Source organism: Amblyomma maculatum, chromosome 1 (assembly GCF_055883805.1).
Source record: "Amblyomma maculatum isolate TAMU_Amacu chromosome 1, ASM5588380v1, whole genome shotgun sequence".
Taxonomy (NCBI): Eukaryota; Metazoa; Arthropoda; class Arachnida; order Ixodida; family Ixodidae; genus Amblyomma; species Amblyomma maculatum.
The window spans coordinates 499246029-499262686 of NC_139344.1; the positions used below are offsets into that span (position 1 = coordinate 499246029).

Genomic DNA, 16658 nt, shown 5'->3' on the forward strand with positions numbered 1-16658 from the left:
GGCAAGCCATCCTGAAGTAACGCGCTCCTCCGGCGCGTTTGGACACAAAAAATCGAAGATGCTCCGCTTTTCCTGTTTTTTTTTTATTTTTTCTTTTTGCTCAAATAATGGGAGTGTGGTTTCATAGGAACGAAACAGTTGATTTTTATTTATTTTATTAGTATTTCGCTTTTGTTTTACAGATTGTTTTGAATTATGGCTTCTATATATTTTCTTGCTTGTTACTGTCCACTCCTGGTCCGCGAGAGACATATTTTCTCAACGCATCCTGCATATCAATATGAGTTTGAGACCCCTATGTTATACAGAGTGATTGAAAATTAAGAATATTTATTGAGAGCTACACGAGGTACGCGCAATAAAAGAAGCTAATTGAAAAGAATTCTTTCCTGAAGCAGCTGCCGCAATTTCGGGTTTTTGTTGTGGCTTGCAGACTAATAATATGGAGAACTTTTAGTTTTAAGGCGTGAACATGTATCGGAAGTGATTAAAGCGAATTATCTGTCGTACGTACTAAGCCAAGAGATCGCTTGTAGAATAGCCCTGCATATGGAAGGAATGCTGCATAGGTGCAGAAACTGAAGACTTCTGCTTGAAAAGTACCGGGATAAGAAAGTAGAAACGATTATGACGTCATAGGCGTGAACTTGAACCATTTGCATAGCAGGGAACCAAAGAAATCTTATTGATAAACATGGAAATAGCAAAGCACACTGGGACAATAAATAATGTTTCAGTAAAACAGCCAACAGTACCGAACATATAAGGTAGCGGCAAGAAATATATAATGCAGTGGGTTTCTGGTCACACGTTGTATATCAATAATGCGCAGCTGCAACAGGAATCCCTCGGGAGCTCTGACCACCTAACAACTTTCCAGACAGTCGATTGCTCGATCCTTTGTGCTCACACATATACGCGTGAGCCGCAGGCTTGCGTCTTTCAAGACAAGAACCGAGTTCAAATCACTTCGATGTACAAGTGACCTTCCTGAGGTGGATGTGCCGCGTCAACAACCGCCGGACAAAGCTTTGCTCTCCAAGAGCTAACAGCTGGCTATATCTAGGTGAGACTCACTAGCATGGGGAACAGTAGACAACAGGGTCACCGAAAGAATACGATCGACCGCGTTCCTATTCTGCCAAATGATCAATCCCACGGACTTGACTACACGTTGTTCGAACGCTTCGCGCGGCCTTCCACTGTGCGACAAAAAAGCTCACGGCGCTAGGCAGCGGAATGTCCAAGCTGCGACGCAGTTCTTAAGGACACGTGTGTGAGACTCGACTTGACCAAAGTTGATACAGTGCGGATCAATATGCCAGCTGTAAAGCCTGTCTTAATTTGGTGGGGATCGAATACGCCACACTCAGTGCGCCACCGAAAGTATACAGCATGCGGGAGATTGGGTGCAACAGGCGTCTCCCACTTCGCATACCTTTGGCACATACGTCTAGGGGCGCAGAATAGCAGAGCGCTTCGCAGAGATTAGATACTGCTATGGCTATCCATGCTCCGTCTACAAACATCTCCTCTAACTATGCGAACACGTGCGCCTGTCTTTCCCCTGATCATGCACTATACAAACATATCTGCCTTCTACTTCCAAGCCAGTATAAAAGTTAAGGCCGCCCAACGTAACCTATGTGATCCACTAACTCGGATACCCAATAGCGCACAACAAAGGGCAGAATGAAGACAAGGCGGAACCCAAATAGGCGCCACCACCTAGCTATACAGAAAATATAATCAAAGTAGATTGACTTTGCGAGAGGAATACACAAGAAAACACGCGCTAAGCCATGCAGGGTCGTATCATTGGGAGTCTGGATCAATAAACAATCAAGGAACACAGATGTGGGAAAGTTGGCACCTGTGTGCACTAGGCTTTATCAGAAGTTTCGCGCATACGTTAATTAGCTATAACTTTAGGATGAACAAGATGTCCGAGATTATTGAGTTAATAGTCTATCCCGACATCGGCACGTAAGCCGTGTGTGATGCATGCACGTACGCACGCACGCACTTACGCACGTCTGCAGTCGCACAGAGTAAATTGTTCCACGACCTTACACAGTGGTACGATGGAATAGTTAATAATAATTGAAAGAAGGAAATAAAAATTAGGGGGACGCTCAAGCTTCCCCTTAACATTCGTCGGGATACAACGCCTTCTCATTCTTCTCTCTATCTCTCTATTTCGGTGGACAACCGCAATTAATTGTAAATTGGTTATAGGAAAGTAAAGGCGCAGCATCTGTCACAGATCCCGGTGGGAACCTGGACCGCATCTCCATATTTACTACCACATTCCGAATATTTCAGACAAAACTCGACGATACTCAAGCGAAAACCGGGTTAGCGAGGTGGCTTTTGGACCAAATGAGCTGTAACGCTTCGCATATATACATATATGCTGCACTCTCGATAGACGAAACTCGGGTATATTGCCGACATGAGGATAAATGGAACAGCTTGGGACAAATATTTGCCCGCCTCAGTTGAAACACGGTGATCAGGAAAGCTATATTCCTGATATATCAATATGCCGAGGCCGACTGTCTTTATCCAGAACACAAATGTGGTCTTGATAGTTTCCAAATAAAAATGAAAGGCACGCAAAGAGCCGATCGCCCGGACGATTCGCCTGTCGATCGTAACTTCCTGCGAACACAAGCATTGTGCAAGAAGTAACCTTTGGTTCTTTTGAGAAAATTCAAAGGGATTACGTTTTGTGAATCCCGCGCAACATGACGAGGATCGATCGGCTCCTGCACCAGTGGCGGTCTACATTGTGTTAAATTCTTCAACGTCAGCCTCACACGCAGAAATATGGTATGAAATGCCAGAATATATATAAAGTTCCTCGAATCCCCTTTTCCACAGCCGCGTATTCACTGCTGCTATAATATATCATTAAATAACATTGTGCATATCAAAGTAAAGACTCCTGCAATACAGCAGGTTTCCCCTCTACGTTCCATGAGGCAGTCGGCTTAGCAGGAGAAAAGTGGAAAATTCGTATAATTGAAACAGCTATTTTTATGCAACATTGAATTATACCGCGTGCATGATATATATTGACACTATATCATTTGAGCCTGCTGATAGAATTATACATTGCGCAACAGAAGGTGAAATTAACTGTTATTTATACATACCGTAAAATGAGGTTACTTTGTGACTGCAGGGGTTACTTTGTGACACGCGCTCGGTTTTCTGTATTTTACATCTCGCGCCACGACCAGGCGCCGCCGGAAAGCTACGAGCCACTCAACAAGCTCGCCTGATATGCCGTGCCACCTACCGGCAGCCGGCCGAAGTTCCCGCGCTCCGGAGCCATCCAGACGTCGACAGGCTGAATCGTGTTTTAGCGCCCATTTGGTGAAGCACCGTAAACTTTGTGTGCTCGACCCGTCCGCATGAGAAATCCAGTGAAAACAGCTATGTACTTCTGATTGCTAATATCTAGGCTAAAATAAACTGTAATATAAATTTAATCAAGTCATGTTTGTATAAGGTTGTAGAAAGGAAACTGAAATGTTGATACTTCGCGGGGTAACTTTGTGACACGCCAACAAAGAAGCCAGCAGGACGGGAAAAGCGACAACCGGAAAGAAGGGCAGCTCTTCCTCCGGTACCAGAGCTAGACGACCTAGGAAGAGGTCTTCTCTTGAGGACGACCGCGCAGAAGAAAGCAGTGACAGCGAATCGTCTTCAGATGGTCAGCATGGAGACAACAAAAAGTGGTCGGAAAGAGATACAAGTGATTCCGTGGTACTGTCCGGAAGTCTTGAAAACCTATCGGAAACGGACACTCCTACCACTTCCGTGGTTCCAAATACTAGCAACGTCCCGAGGGTCCGCGGTACAGTTTCCGGAGAAAGCACCTTCAAGGGAGATGACTTTGTCGTAGTAAACTTCGAAGGACAACTTTTCCCGGGAAGAGTTGACTTCCGTCATGACGGAAGTCAAACCTGAGGGGTACATCGTCAGCACTATGGAGAGGACCAAAAAGAATTGGAGATGGCCGGACCACGAAGACGCTATTTTGTACTTAAAATAAGAAATTTTGTACACAATTGAATCCCCTGGGCCAGTAGGCAAGCGAGGCATCTTTGAAGTAAAAGATCTTGATTGAGGAGGTACATGTATCAATCATTTGTAATACAATTGTAACGCTGCCGGAGCAGAAACCAATTGTAGACAACGCAAATAAACTTTTGATGGGGTAACTTTATGTCAGCCCTTTTTTTCCCAATCATAGCCAAAACCAACGTTGTCACAAAGTTGCCCCACACGGCGGGGCAACTTTGTGACAGCTTTTAACCTGAATATTTCCGTTTGTATTAAATATGCGGGTTTGCAGAACATACCGTCGTGTGAGGGAAGGCTTTAGCAGCGTTATGTTCAGCGAGAGAATGAAAACGTATGAAATCTGTCACAAAGTAACCCCATTTTACGGTATTCTGAAATAAAGCTTTAACCGCGCGTTAATTGAGCCGCGGCGGGTATGGTACACTCTGTAGTTGATCGCGAGTTGTCATGAACTTATGCTTGTATTTGTGAACTGGTAGGCGCTGATTGTCTGTTTGAAGCATACTTAGTATTAAGTGCCTAAGATTTGCGCGGTAAACTGCTATGAGCCTAGGAATGTAATTGTTCATTTTTTTATGGTTAAATGGTAACCTCTGAATTTAAACAACCTCATCATAAAGTTAACCTACAACATAACCCTAAGCAAACCCACGGTAAACCGAAGAGATCACGTGCCTTTAAGGTTTACATGTTAACCGTCAATTACTTTTGCCAGTGCCCTCGAAACCTATCAATCCTAAACGCCCTTAAATTCGTTTCGCAGCCTCCGTGAGTTTACCTTTCGTACGGGGTCAAGAAAAGAGGCGGTGAGCTTTTATGAGCTTTCATCCGGATCCGGTGCACTTTGCCCTGCGACCTTCTACTGCTTTTCATGCATCCCTAGAACAAATGGACAAAATATATTTTTGTCAGAAACTTGCAGCAGTTACTATGTGGTTCAATCGGTATTTACCAGCTTGAGCTCGAGGTCACGGGCTTTAGTCGAGCTGCAGAAGCTGCATTATGATGGAAACCAAACGCGAAAACGGAAATGTGGTTTGCAATTAATATGACAGCCCGAGGGGCTCTAAATAACCCACGTACTGCTTTGGGAAGTATAAATCCGCATGGACTATGTAATCTCTGCAAAAGCACTCATAATATACAGTGTTCTGAAACTTAACTCTCTTGGAAAATTTTCCAAGACGGTTCCGATAAAGTTGCTGAACGCTATACACGTAGCTAGGTCTTGCTATTTTGGCTAAATGAAGCTGCAGGTATTCTACTGCCCCACACTTGGTTTGTGTGGAAGATATTCGGTTAAAAGAACATTACATGCATTCGCTCCAAGCCATATTTTTTCATGCAAAGAACTACAGCCGCTGGTATCAAGACGAGGGCTCTGCAGAAGCCGTAGAAAAAAGAAAAGAAAAGAAACGACCTCGACGCTTCTTGAACGACGAGAGAGGGGGGAGGGGGGGGGGGTGAGGGGGCGTGAAGAAGAAAGAAAACTGCTTCTTGCTGCGCGGGACCCGCTGCCGGGGCCCCATCGGTCCATCTCCTCTCCCTGCGGCAAAGCGGAAAGAACCACGGGGAGGCGAAAGGCATCCAGGCACCCTACCGCGGGGGCGACAGGAATGCCGAAGCGGAGACAAATAGCGGCGAAAACAAAAACAAAAAAAAAAACAAAAAAAAAAAGAATTGCATGCACCGCACACAGAGAGATTTTCGCTGCTTTTCCAGCTTCCCTCCCCCCCTCCCCCTTCTTGAGGTCACGTGGCCAAATGGCGGGAAAACACATCCCGCGCGAGCTAAGATGCGCGGCGCCACTCAGTCGACGGCCAGCCTCCGTGTGGGCGCGATGCCTACTTCCTAAATTTATCGTCCGCTTTTTTCGCGCAAATTCAGTCTGTCTCAACCTCCTGCAGCAGTCAGCGTTTGAAAAGAACAGCCCATATATGCAGCTGATGATTGCAGCCGCTCTGTACAGATTCTTCGTGCCGAAGTTCACCAAAACATGCGTAAGTACATGATCTTTCGGTCTTGATCAGAGGAGCTTTTTGCTCGATTCAATATTATACTGAACATAATAATGTAGGCTGTGGCTAAAGGTACGTCGGACGGACCCGATCAATGGTCTTAAAGGTACGTCCGACGGACCCGGTGCGTTTTTCTTCGGGATCCGTCCGACGGATCCGGGAAATATTTTTCAGAGGTACGGCGGACGGACCCGATCGGTAGGGTTCTTCCGACGGACCCAACGCATTTTTCTCCGATATGGGTCTTGGGATCCGTCGGGAAAGCCGGACTCAGATGTGGTTGTAGCAACATGGTAGCCATATGTAGCCAAATCGAAGTTGGTATGAGGTGTACGTGCGAGGTGTAAGAAGTATGTACTACATACTGCATGCGTGAAATGTGAAATTACAAAGAATAGTACAGTGGCAAGAATAGTGCCTAGAATGGGTGATATACTACGTGATGGCATGATGATAGGTTTACGTGAGTTGGACCGCGGCAGGGTGGCAAGCACGACCAGAGCGCAAGCGCATGTAATCGCGGTGTTGACGGCCAGCCCGCGCCCGCACGCCCGCTCATTTGGTCCTCGTTATTATGTGAATTAACGTCTACGACGGTCGTTATGTAATTATGTAGTTTTGATTCTTCAAAGTTTCCTCACTTCCATCTGTGATGAGATGCGTCACGTAACGCATCGCTTTCTGCTCGCATTGAGGTTTGGTGCTGCAAGTTCTACGTAGTACAAGCGGCGCTGAAAAAGCTGGGCACCGCCGGCGTGTCTCTAGCCCAAGCATCGCGTCATTCGTGTTTGTTGTACAACTGGAGGTGTGGTTTGTGCTTACCGTGAGATGCTGTGATTACGGATTACGTCCTACTAGAGTGCTGTGTGAGACTACGAAGAGTGCTGTGATGAGTGCGCCGATGTCCGGACGGACATCAGTGTGTCCGTTTATGATCGGCGATGTTGCACGTGCATGTCAGTGTTTATTAGGTGCAGTGGTAATTTATTTACACGCGCTGTGCAACAATCAGACGAAAATAAGTCATCGACAATTTGTTAGCCTGTACTACAGAGCTCAAAACTCGGAAAATGGGAATGCACATGATGCAGTTTTCGCATGTTGGAGTGGACCGAAAAATAAGTGCCCAGCCCACACCGCCGGGATGCGTATTACTACAGGTGAAATGGTTCAGGTTTCTGTAAAATAGCTGCCTGGCACAGCACCTTTCTAAATGTTCAGGCTTTGTACTATTGTTGAAGGCCACTTTATCATTAATAAAGGAACGAATATGCTTTATGTGTTAATGACTAATGCTTTTTCAACATATTATGTTCATTTTTTTTTTCGTTTTTCCTTAGTTTCCTTTGTTTTTCATGCTAGACAAACACAAATAGTACACTTTTAAACTTGTCAGTCCAAAGCTGAACATGAATATCTGCCATGCATGTGACAGCTTTAATGCTAGAAAGGTTGACATGTATAGCATGTAAGTACGTACACGCTGCGACATCTTAGTGGCACGTTAGGCTACTTGCCCCAAGGTCGTGATGTTTAATACCAGTGATGGCAGTCGCACTTTGGTGCAGGTGAAATGCAAATGCTTCTGTTTTCTGCAAGATGTCAATTCAAAGTACAAAGCCCAGGCAGTCAAATTAGTCTCGAGCTCTCCACTACGGTATTCTTCATAGCTACATATGTCACTTTAGGATGTGAAACCCTACATGCCACAGGTAGGCTGCATTGTTTTTTAGATTTTGTAACCCCTCATCTATGTTTTGCAACATTTGGCTAATTTTAGTTCCCAAACAGTTGCTAAAGATGAAACCGAAGCAGTTCTTGGCATGGTTTGCTGCTTAGATTAATTTGCTAATTGCAGTTCTTTGAAACTTGCATCAATGCTGGACAGTTCAAATAGCAAGCAGTTGAATTACAGAAATGATGTGGATCATGCATTTCAGTTCTGACAAGTAGAAAGTAACGGTCCCCTCCTTGCATGCATAGGTGCCTTTAGACAAATACATACTCGGGTGTGTGATTGTGACGCATATCAAGGGTCAACAGAAGGCCATGTGGAGCCAGTGTGATATTCTTCATGAAGGCTAAAGTAAAATTGTACAACAGCTGCTGTACCATGCAGAAAAAAAATTGATCATTTAGTGTATGATTAACTGACCATGAATAGCATCTTACTCAGAGTATGATGTGATATATATCTGGTTTAGCATCCCAAAATAACTACGGCTATGAGGAACACAATAGTTGAGGGCTCCGGTATAATTTCGACCATCTGGGGCTCTTTTACATGCACTGACACCGCACGGTGCATGACGGCCTATTGTTTCGCCTCTATTAAAATGTCCCTGCTGTGGCTGGAACCAAATCTGCATCTTTGGGTTCAGCAGCCAAGCACTCTAACTACTGAGCCAGCACAACGGGGCCAAGTATCAAAATGCATGCCATTACATTTATTTCTAGCCTGTGGTTTTCTTCACAGAACTAATGTATACAAGGAAAAGTAAACAGCAAGAAAACACTAGTTTTATTGCACATTATATTCACATTTCAGCAAACATTCTCTAGGAAAAAATTTCTCATAATGTTTTCATGGAAACCATGAACAAAACAAAACAATGCACTTACTCCACTCGAATTATTAATGGGCAAGGTTGCATCTATGCTACTACACTGCGCTTATCACAAAACCACAAGCCCCATCTGCTTTGGCCAATCACTTGATGGAACTAACGAAGACAGATGTCGCACACCACAGCCTGGTCGTCTCGCAACATCTCTGCATATGTTGCATTTCAATCTCATGCCTTTCCACTTAGTTTCAACTGTTGCCAGCATTACTAGTCACCCATCTTTTCTGAAATTCCTTTTTATGCTGTTGGGATCAGCATCCTTGTTAACGATGGTCTCTGGCATTTTAGATGCTATCATTTTCACATCTTCCTCATCTGGAAGAACGAAGGAAATGACAAGCTTTGTTTGAGCAGACAAAAAATTAGGGAGACTCCTAATCTCCACCTGTAAGGGTATGGTGTGCCAGCGTTAATGGTTCTTGTCTGCAGATCCCACTGTGGATTCTCATTAATTTACATGCCCTTTGCTACAAACATTACTACTAATTCCTTAATTCATGTCTCTGTTATCTCAGATATACTCATTAGCATACGGTTGTAGGCTGCCCTGTTAGGTGATAGACAACCTGGCATAGACCTCTGTAAGCCTCAACCTTTCTTAATTGGAGCTGAAACGTTGAAGCTGAAATATTTCAAATATAACTTTGTAAGCTTGGCTTAACAGCTCCTGCCATGTTGTGTGGCCTCGTGACATTTGGCTCGTGGCACTTTTGGCTTGTGCACAGGGGTCATCTGTTAAACACTGGTTAACATGCATGAAAAATACATTTTCACACAAACTGGTGGCAAATGGTCAAGTGGTGCACTGCAGATTCTGAAATGTATACCTATATTCATGCAAGGATCGCATCATCACATAACATGATCAAGAGTTCTATCAGTACCTGTAGTTACATAGCATTTCAATGCCCATTAAAGGACCACCTCAGACAATGGTTGTTGTTATCTCAAGACCTGTTCTAACAGCGTACTGACGCCATTCCACTGAGCGATGGACATGTATATGCATACCCTAGATAGCTCATGATTGTGGATCTCATTTATTTCTATGACTTCCAAGGAGTTCCTGTTGTCAGCAACTTTATGAAATCGGGACAGTAGTCTTGAAAGGTGATGAAAAGAAATAACCAGGTTACCTTGACGCAATGCTAAATTACAGAGGGTGAATATGCTGCATGAAGATACCAAGAAGCTTGTACAAAGAAAAGTGAGAGTGAAATGGCAGGATTTTTGAAACATTGAAATAAACTACAAACTATACTTGTCAAACCTGTCATTAAGGAATGGAAATCATGCAGTAATCAAAAACACAACATGGAGGACATTTTAGGTCATCTTCACAAAACACATACCCAAACCTCACACACAGCTTCATACTTATGAAAGAGGACAAACCAATATGCAAGGAGTGTGGAGATGAACTAACAATAAACCATATCTTACACATGCGCCAGAGTCGAGAAAAGAGGAAACATTTTGTACAATTTCCAACAGATCCATTTCCATCCCAGCATGATCCTAGGAGAGACGTGCAAATTTCCTGCATTTTTGGTTTCCTAAAATGTTCCTAAACAAGCTACATCCTAAAGAACATTTTAGTCATTACACACAAAATAAATACATTAAATCTTGTTCTTGGTGCATGGCAGCATTAGTCGCTTAGGCACCATAAAAATCAACACAATGCTGTAAGGTATACCTTGGTTAGCTATGTTATATGAGACAAGCTTTCGGCCTGGTGTGGTCCTTATTCACGTGACAGCGCTGTCATGAGGGTCTATGTCCCAGCGATCGGAAAGTGACCTAGTATTCCAATAATTTTACAAACTGAAGGTGATTGTACAGATTTCTAAAGACTGGAGTGCTCAACTGTTTTATCAACGTCCGCCTGCTTTGACAGCCTGGAGTGAAACTGTTGAAGAGAATACATTTTTGAACATTTAACGCGTTTCTGAAGGCGTTGCTTTCAATTACGGGGCCAACAAAAAGCAGGTGAATGTCAAACGCCGCCTAGATAGGCTTTCTAGCAAGACAGCGGTGTAGCGTGGAAAATCGCTCCGCCGATCCATCGCTGGCGCCGCTGACTTGAAAGGCGAACTGTTCAAACTTATATAGCTACTGACCACACCCGAAACACTGAATTGCGCATGATCAAGGCAGAATTTCTCTAACACTGAGCACTGGTAGCTATCGATTTCGCGCCCAATATTGTGAAAATCTGTCCTCTCTTCGATCATTGATACGTCCACGGTTGAACATTTATGCGCCTCGGGGTAGGCCAGCCGCTGGAACATGGATGCGTGGTTGTAGCAACGATCACTTGCGTGGCGCACTCTGCAAAATTCCAAGAGTCAGCTTCTGCAACGAAATGTGCAGCGCACATTTTTTAACGCGTACCCAAGTCCGCCGATGCATGCATATCGATCCCGATCGTTTCAAAGCTGCGCGGCCGTTCAGTCGGGTCATGCTAACCTCGAGCATGCGGGGGTTTAAACTACATGTACGCAAAATTCAACGACAAGAAAAAGATGCAGGCTAAGCACTTTAGTCTAGTCTTCCCCTAAATACCAAAGAACATTGCTGTTAACAGGGAATTCGGATCATTCGCGCTTCCGGCTTTCCGGTTGTGCACTCTTGCGGTGCGGTGCAGTAGGTCTTCGCCTCGACGAGTCGATGTGCAGGCCTCTAGTAGATTCGGCATGTCTTCTGCCACGGCTCTGAGGTAGAATTTAAACGAAGAATTTAGCTAAAAACATCCTGTTTCCTCGGTCTGCATGTGAGGAACGAGCATAATGCCATTTCACATACATACTTTGGACTGCCGAATGTTCAGCTGCACGACGAGGTGTGTGTGTGTTGTGCCGGCGCTAGATCTTCAGAGGTCGATGCAGGACCTAAGACAGCGTAAATGCTAGGAATAGCTCGCTCGCATTACGGGCAGATCGAGGTGATAGTTTAGTGCGAAGCGAAAGCTGCTCGTGAATGTGCGTATCTCGATGCCAGCTGGTGGAGCTGGTGCAGTACGTAGCATATCGCCTGCAGCTATGTGCTTGACAGCGATGTTTGCCGTACACAACCCTAAGTGAAGACCGTGATCTATGTTAGAACGGATGCACTCTTCGTAGCACCTCATCGAGAGTCGCGGCTAGCTGATATCATAGAGGATGAGATCCATTCACGCGTAGCAAGCGGAATGGGGCCGCGTTCGACGTGTATATAGCCATGAGCCTGTATATCGACGTCCGCCGTATCTTTACGAGAATCGAATGGATCCGTCGGACGTACCTTTAGACACTTCGAATAATGTATTGTTTTGAAGCATATGCTCATCTTGTTATATACTCCTTGCATCTTTATATACATATATATATATATATATATATATATATATATATATATATATATATATATATATATATATATATATATATATATATATATATAATTGGTGTGGGCGCTGATCGCGCAGGAAGACTTACTGAGCCGTTTGGAAACAAGGCTGTGGCTGGCTGCGGTGGCAGAATTGACTCATTTTGCTGCAGTCTGGGTCCTTGGGTATCTCCTGCCCCAAAATGCTCGCCTTTTAATATGGAGGGACACTCACTATACCGATCAGGTAAGTCCAATTAGCACATATTTTGTTCGATACGACAATTTATTTATTTATTTATTTATTTATTTATTTATTTATTTATTTATTTATACAATACTGCAGGCCATAAAAGGCCCTGGCAGGAACGGGGCACAATCGAGCATCGTTATACACACCTATGTACAGTACATTTTTCCGTGGAAAGAAGAGAGCAGAAGGAAAGAACAAGAACACATTTTGATATATTACAAAAAATAGACGTTATTGCTTCAAAAATTGTTGAATTGCGGAGAGGACATTTGGACCTTCAAACACATGCGAAGGCAATCCATTCCACTCGGTTAAAGTCCTTGGGAAAAATGAATATTTGAATTGGTTTGTGCCGGCAAATACAGGAGTTAGTTTATGAGGATGATGACGCCTCGTAACTCTGGACGATGAGGGTTGAAAATACAACGAAGGATTCATACGGAGCGTGCGATAATAGATGTTGAAGAGCAATTTTATTCTTGCTAGCCTTCTCCGAGATGCTAATGATTCGATTTCATTTAATCTTATCAACTGTGATGGTGAATCATGTCTGCGGAAGCGGTTATATATGAAGCGTACTGCTGATCTTTGTACTTGCTCTAACTTATTAATATCCTGCTTTGTATAAGGATCCCAGACTTCGCAGGCATATTCTAGCTTGGAACGGACTAAACAATTGTATGCTAGACGCTTTACATCGGAGGTGCAGTGCTTGAGCCTATGTCTCAGTTGGCCTAGTTTGCGACGGGCAGATGAACAGATGTTCTGGATATGGGGGGACCAGTTCAAGTGATTGTTAATTGTAACTCCTAAATATTTGAAGCTGTCGGTTTCAGTTATAAGGGTGTCTTTGATAGTGTATCGGTAAGAATGGTACGATTTTTTGTTCGTGATGCGCATGAACACGGTTTTATTGACGTTAAGTTTCATATCCCACTTTTCACACCAGTCAGAAACAGCGTTAATGCTTTTATTTAAAACCACTTGATCACTTGTATTATTAATAGCCCTGAAGAGCAGGCAGTCGTCCGCAAATAAACGAATATTCACACTTTCATGGATAGAGGCAGTCAAGTCATTCACATAAATTAAAAAAAGAAGAGGACCTATCACGCTTCCTTGCGGAACACCGGAGGTTACGGAAAGGCAGTCTGAATAATGGCCTTCAAAATCGACAAACTGCTGGCGCATGTCTAGATATGATGAAATCCAATTAAGCACAGTTTGAGGTATACCCAGCTCGTCAAGTTTATATAATAGACCGGAATGCGTAACCATGTCGAATGCTTTACTAAAATCGAGAAATATTACATCAATTTGGCCAGCATTATCGAGTACCGAAGAAAAGGAATGTATTGTGGAAACCAGTTGAGTAGTTGTCGACAACCCTTTGCGAAAACCATGCTGAAATGGGGAGAGAACGTTGTTCTTATCTAGGAAGTCAGATATGTAGTTCGAAATAATATGTTCCATAAGTTTGCATGCAGTGCTGGTGAGAGATATCGGGCGGTAGTTAGTTAACTGATCGCGGTTGCCTTTCTTGAAAACAGGCACAACACGGGCAAGCCTCCAGTCAGATGGAACATCGCCAGTAGAAAGTGATGAACGAAATATAATAACAAGAAAGTGTGCTAGTGATTCAGCGTAACGTCGCAGGAATACGTTTGGGATGCCATCAGGGCCACAAGACGATTTTGGCTTCAAATTGAGAAGCATTGAAAAAATTCCTTCATATGTTATGAATTCCGGGCTAACGCTGGTCGTGTTATTGTAAGAACTAGGGTGGGGACGGGGATTCGAAAAAACTGACTGAAAGAAATGATTGAACTCCTTGGCTATTTGTGACCTGTCGCGAACAACGTTTTCGCCGACCTTGACACGATCGACGGTTCTGCGTCCTTCATGATTAAGGTGGCGCCAAAATTTGGCAGGGTTACTTTTGATGAATTCAGCTAATGTATTGGAATAAAAATATTGTTTGCTGACACGAAGTTTTTCTGCCAATGCACGCCTTAGGTTTTGAAGTACACAATTACTAGCCTTGCGTTTTCTAAGCCGTTTGACTTTGCGAATTAAATGAATTATTTCGCGGGTAATCCACGGAGTTTTTCGGCGAACAGTTTTAGTTTTACTTGGGATGAAGTTATCTATGCAAAAATGGCAATGGGACTTAAATTTGTTCCATAGGTCATTCACATCGCCCTCAGAAAAGTTATCTAGGGCCATTTCGAGGTAATCAAGAACAGATTCATCGTTAGCCCTGGTAAAATCCCTAACGGTCTTCCTGCACCGAACTGGTGGGCAATTAGCTATACGCATGTTGCATGTAAACAATACTAACTTGTGATCGGAGATGCCATCTGCTACTTCAACACTAACATCACTAAGTGATCGGCTGTGGAAAATCAGATCTAATACTGAGGATGATGTGCCCTGTACTCTCGTTGGAATATTAACAGCTTGTGTGAGATCACAATCCAACACAATATACTGCAACTGTTTCTGGAGCGCGTATATATATGCGCATCTTACTACGTACATTTTTTTTATATATATATATCATCGATGTGTGCGCATTTCGCTCTGATTGCGCAGGAAGATGTGCTGAGCCGACTTGGAAACGATGCTGCGGCGGTGGAATTAGCTCTTTTCGCTGCAGTCTGAGGTCCGATCTCCTCTGCCCCAAAACGCCCGTCTTTCACTTCTTCATATCGAAGTGCATGCACTGACATGTATACCGATCAGGTAAGTCAAATTAGCGCTTATTTTCTTCTATACGATAATGTACTGCAACTAATTATGTATTGTTTTGAGATTTATGCGCATCTTGTTACTGTAAATGCATATTTTGTAATTGGTGTGCGCGCCTTGCGCTGATCGTGCAGGGAGGCGATATCAGCTGATCTGGAAACTGGCTGCGACAGTGGAAGCTCGTTTCGCCGAAGCCCGAAGTCCTTGGTCCCCTCTACACTAAAACGCTGGCCTTTCACTTCTTTATGGCGGTGCACTCGCCGGACAGGTATTAGCGCTGATTTTGTTCGGAAAATTCGATTATCCGACTCACATCGATGGGACGCATGCAGCCCAGTTAAATGTCAAATGCTATCACTGATATAAATATTGCAGCACCCCTCGCCATAGGAGCGATCAGAAGCTGTACTAGCATCATCGCTACTGCCAAGCAAGCTCGTGCCAGGACTGAGTACAAGATTTATGCCGTGTTTATTATTATTATTATTATGATTATTATTATTATTATTATTTTGCTCCTGTAATGATGTATATACGTGAAAATTGATGATTGAGTGATGCGGTATGCTGGCAAGGTAAGTGAGCCAGTGCGTTCATTTTGTGGATTTTGGAATTATATATGTGCTGCACACAGATCTGAGCCGTTTCACATTGATTTTGCTCTGTGCGCTTGCTTTCTGGGCAAGCAGTTGTATTTTCATCGTGCGGATTATTTCCTGGTGCTTACATGCTCATGAGGTGTTCAGCTAACTTGTTTCAAGCTTTAAAAATTTACAACGGGTTCTATAAGCTTCTAAGAGTTGGGCTGTCTAAATAGCCGTCTCGGCTGATGAGACAATTTTTAAAATAATGCTCGGTTGTTAAATAACGAAAATAAATCAGATGACTTATCGTTAAATATCCGGTCGCTTTTGCTGTAAAAGTTCCATTTAGTTTGCGAAAATTAAGCTGTATTCTACGGAATAAACTTATTGTAGGTTTCATGTAAATATCGCGGAAACTGTTTGTTCTGCCGCTTTGGAATCCCTCATACGCGCTGTATGACAAGCGCGGACACTTGGTTTTGCTAGAATGATTAAATTGCAGCATTAGCATGCAAGAACGCGCTTCGGGAGGATAAGGTTTGAGTGCGCTACGGTTGCAAATTGCAACATCATGACTCCAGAAAAACGAAGTGATCACGCCTCTTTCGCGGATTCACAGATCCTGATTACCTATTGCGGCTTTGCGCTAATGCGTTTTCAGTAGGGTCGCATGAAAGTCAGGCGCATAAAATATATTTATGTGATAGTGCAGTTGGTGGCAGGGAGCAGACATTATTTATTCTACCTTTCCACCCTATATTTGCCTGCAATGTAAAAGTCTAGGCGAAAATGAAATATTTAATTAAAACACTTGTCTTCCTACAGCTGACCAAGATGGAACCTGCCGCAGATCCGACCAGTCGCAGACATCAAGTGATCGACAGGCTGCCAAAAGAAGAAGACCAAGCCTCAAGCCCATCTTCCATATGTGGCACACGCGTGTTCTATAGTCAGTCAT

General features: G+C 43.6%; 2 long non-coding RNA genes across 2 annotated transcripts; one reads left to right on the forward strand and one right to left on the reverse strand.

The window, feature by feature from the left end:
* Positions 1–8614: 8614 nt before the first annotated feature.
* Positions 8615–12046, reverse strand: LOC146210309 (uncharacterized). Its single transcript, XR_014708802.1, has 2 exons — positions 11556–12046; positions 8615–11460 (listed from the first exon to the last, which is right to left on the reverse strand). It is a non-coding gene; the product is annotated as an uncharacterized LOC146210309 (long non-coding RNA).
* Positions 12047–12217: 171 nt separating this feature from the next.
* Positions 12218–16658, forward strand: LOC146210310 (uncharacterized). The gene is made up of 4 exons (XR_014703524.1): positions 12218–12359; positions 14961–15110; positions 15251–15384; positions 16526–16658. It is a non-coding gene; the product is annotated as an uncharacterized LOC146210310 (long non-coding RNA).